Source organism: Cebus imitator, unplaced genomic scaffold (assembly GCF_001604975.1).
Source record: "Cebus imitator isolate Cc_AM_T3 unplaced genomic scaffold, Cebus_imitator-1.0 Scaffold32, whole genome shotgun sequence".
Taxonomy (NCBI): domain Eukaryota; kingdom Metazoa; phylum Chordata; class Mammalia; order Primates; family Cebidae; genus Cebus; species Cebus imitator.
Genome location: NW_016107347.1, coordinates 4203242 through 4207744, shown reverse-complemented (window position 1 = coordinate 4207744; position 4503 = coordinate 4203242). Strand labels below are relative to the sequence as shown.

The 4503-nt window shown below is 36.7% G+C and overlaps 1 pseudogene; it reads left to right on the top strand.

The window, feature by feature from the left end:
- Window positions 1–2120, top strand: part of LOC108301091 — a 31623-nt pseudogene extending 29503 nt beyond the window's left edge.
- Window positions 2121–4503: the final 2383 nt, after the last annotated feature.

The window sequence follows — 4503 nt, the reverse complement described above, 5'->3', positions numbered from 1 at the left end:
TAATCCCAGCTACTCAGGAGGCTGAGGCAGGAGAATTGCCTGAACCCGGGAGGCGGAGGTTGCGGTGAGCCGAGATCGCGCCATTGCACTCCAGCCTGGGTAACAAGATCGAAACTCCGTCTCAAAAAAAAAATAATAATAATAATAAAGGGATCAGTTCAGCAAGAGGATATAATAATTACATATATATAAATCCAAACCTGGAGTGCCCAGATATATAAAGCCAATACTATCAGGTCTAAAGGGAGATAGACCATAATACAATGATATCTGGGGACTTCGACACTCCACTCTCGGCATGGTACAGATCACCTAGATAGAAAATCATCAAAAACATTGGACAGAAACTGCACTTTGGAACAAACGGACACAACAGACATTTACAGAACATCGTATAAAACAGCTGCAGAATACACATCCTTCTCAGCAGCACATGGAACATTCTTCAGTATAGACCATATGTTAGGCCATAAAACCAGTTGTAAAAAATTTTTTAAACTTGAAATTATATCAAGTATCTTATATGGCCACAATGGAATAAAACTAGAAATAAATAACAAGAGGAACTTGAAAAACTGTACAAGTATATGGAAATAAAACAACATGCTCCCAAATGACTATGGAGTCAGTGAAGAAATTAAGAAGTAAATCAAAAGTATTCTTGAAACAAATAAAAATGAAAATACAACAAGCCAAAACCTATGGGATACAGTAAAAGCAGTGCCTAGGGAGATGTTTAGAGCAAAAAAATGCCCACATCAAAAGAGTACAGCAATTTCAAATAACCTAACAATGCACCTCAAAGATCTAGAAAAGCAAGAATAAATCAAACTCAAAATTAGTAAAAGGAAAGAAATAATAAAGATCAGAGTAGAACTAAACGAAAAAGATACTTAAAAAAAAATACAAAGGACAGCACAACATGGTGTGGTGCAGCCCCTGCTTGCCTTTCCCTCTTGCTGGAGAGAGGTGCCTATGGGGCCCCATTACCATGGCTACCGCCACTGCCACATGACCACCACCACCGTGGTTGCGCCACCGAGTGCTGTCTCTATGGTGAGAAGGCGGTGGAGAGTGAGCTCAGCAACACAAGTACGTAAATAAAGGATAAAATGGTTTATGGAACAAATCTTCAGTCAAGTATAACATACTGATGCTTGGCATCAAGACTTCCTTGTGCCCTCACTGTGCCAGCAGCAACTATAGCTCATAGCTAAAGAATTTGTGAAGTTTGGGCTTGCAATTTGAATTAAGAGATGAAGAAAATTTGTCAAGTTATTTGGAAATATCATTACATTGCTATGGACACCGAGTTTTCAGGTGTGGTTGCAAGACCCATTGCAGAATTCAGGAGCAATGCTGACTATCAGTATCAATTATTGCAGTGTAATGTAGACTTCTTAAAGATACTTCAGCTAGGACTGACATTTATGAATAAGCAAGAAGAATACCCTCTAGGAACTTCACCTTGGCAGCTTAATTTTAAATTTAATTTGACAGAGGGCATATATGCCCATCACTCTATAGAGCTACTAACAACATCTAGTATCCAGTATAAAAACATAAGAAGGAAGGAATGGAGACCCACTACTTTGCTGAACTTCTTTTTTTTTAATTATTATACTTTAAGTTCTGAGGTCCATGTGCAGAATGCGCAGGTTTGTCACATAGGTATACATGTTTCATGGTGGTTTGGGAGTGGTCCTCTGTGAAGGGGTCAAATGGTTGTCATTTCATAGCAGTTATGACTTTGGCCATTTAATCAAAATCCTGACCAACTCTAACTTGCCTGAAAAAGAACTCGACTTCTTTGAGATCCTTTGTTTTTTCCTGTCATTTATGCTGTCACATACCTCAGGAAGAGCTGCAAAAGTCTCAAAGGTGGATTACAGGAGCTGGTAGGACAGGTAGAGCTAGAACAGGTAGGACCACAACATCAGGCAGGATCTGATTCATTGCTCATAGAAATGGCCTTTTCCAAAACGAGAGAAATGTTCTTTGATGATCATATTGATGATGCCAAATATTGTGGTCATTTACATGGCCTTGGTTCTGGTTCATTCTATGCACAAAATGGCACAGGGAATGCATATGAAAAGGAAGCCAACAAGCAGTCATGACATGAAATAGTCCTTTTAATGTTATTTCGAGCTACACACATGCTTGTATCTAGATTTTATCTCTGACCGAATCCCTTGAACAACAGACAGCACCTAGAACAACAGACAATCCCTTGAACAACAGACAGTACCCCAATTTTCATGGCCCATTTTATTGTCTGTCTTTCAGTACGAAGTATGACCCTTCCTACCTCAGATGTTAATAAAAAGAAACACAGAGGCCTGGCGTGGTGGCTCATGCCTGTAATCCCAGCACTTTGGGAGGCCAAGGTGGGTGGATCACGAGGTAGGGAGTTTGAGACCACCCTGGCCAGCACGGTGAAACCCCGTCTCTACTAAAGATAAAAAAAATTAGCTGCACGTGGTGGCACACACCTGTAATCCCAGCTACTCAGGAGGCTGAGGCAGGAGAATCGCTTGAACCTGGGAGGTGGAGATTGCAGAGAGCCGAGATTGCACCATTGCATTCCAGCCTGGGTGACAGGGTGAAACTCCGTCAAGAAAGGAAGAAGAAAGAAAAAAAGAAAGAGAGAGAGAGAGAGGAAGGGAGGAAGGAAGGAAGAAAGGAAGGGAGGGAGGAGGGAGGGAGGGAGGAATGGCAGGAGGGAGGTTAGATTTGGCCTTAATTCAATATACTTTTGAGCAAGTGTGTGTGACAGAGAGTGGGAAAAGCTACATCATGTTGAATATTTTGATAAATTTTACCTACTCAAGTTTGACTTATTTTTCTCTTTTCCTAAATTAAGTAGAACTGGCCATAATTTATTTCTGTGTTTCATGTCTCTCCCTTCCATTCTGCAGGAGTTTTAGCTATTTAAGATTGTGTACCATCAATTTTGCACTTTAGAGGGTGATTCTGACTCAAAACCCCTATTTTATCAGAAATTTTATTTTTTCTTGATCTTAGCTGGAAAAATGACCATCTGCCAACTTTACACAGTATTTACTTGTTTTTGACCCACAGAATATAGCACATTCATTATGCAAACTGTCAATTCAACAAAAAAAAAAAAAAAAAAAAAAAAAAAAAAAAAAAAAAAAAAAAAAAAAAAAAAAAAAAAAAAAAAAAACAAGAAACTACTGAGGAGTTTAGCAACTGCTGTTTCTGTAAGTAGTGTTTAATCTTTCAAGCAAATCTAGTGTCTGTCAGTTTCTAATTGGCATGTGTAGGCTGCTCTGTGACTGAAGAGTTTTTAAACCAGCATTACATCCTTCAGGAAAAATCCTTTGTGATGGGACGTTTAGTATCCACCAGGAAACTGGCACTCAAGATGTTGAAACTACAGTTATTTTATGACAGCACATTTCCCTTGATCTGCTTCTTTTTATTCCATCACTGTTTACACTTGTTTTTTTTAAATTTTGCAGCCATATTTATGATGCTTTTTGTTGGATACACAAATCCATTTTATTAAAATCCAAAGGTAACAGGTCTTTAGGCATATTTTGTACCAAGTTAAATTAGAAGACAAAAATTGTGCTTTTATAGTTGCTACAAAGATAAATAATGGAAATATTTGGTACAAAACAACAACAAAATACAATATACATATATAGTATATACATATGTATGTATAATATATACATATTCTCATATATAGATATAGCTAATAAAATTACCTGGAGTGTAATGCTTTTTGCGTGTGTGTGTATATCTTTGCAATCTATTTTATATCTATTGACAAAAGAGACTGTGAAATATTTAGCCATACAGAACATGTGGCCAGACCAGAGCATATGTAGGAAGACTTTTTGGTAATCATTAACTCTACCCTGAAATGATGGACTACAAGTTATAATGTGTGTTACCTACACTTCAATCAGTAATATTAGCAAATCTTCAAATGTTAGTCACATTGGTTTGTCTCTCTTGTATGTTCTTTATTCATGATAGTACAGTGCTATAGCTGAGTAGTCCTTTTTAAACAAAACGTTATTTACAAAACAGAGGATATTATTTGTTTTTAGAGCTTTTGTAAATAAAGGCTTCAAAAATGTTTCCTTATAAAAAAGGTTAAAAAAATTAAAAAATACAAATGATTAATAAAATTAAAAACTGGCTTTTTGAAAAGAAAAAATTGATAAAGCACTAGCTAGAGTAACAAAGAAAAAATGAGAGGAGACTCAAATAAACAAAAGCAGAAAAAAATGAGACATTACAACTGATACCACAATGATCCAAAGACCCTTAGAGACCATTATGAATAACTATACATTAATAAATTGGAAAACTTAGAGGAAATAGATAAATTCTAGGACACATATAACCTACCAAGATTGAACCAGGAAAAAATAGAAAACCTGAACTGATTAGTAACAGTTAATAATATTGAATCAGTAATCAAATTCTCCCAACAATAATGAAAAAGTCCAGGACCAGACA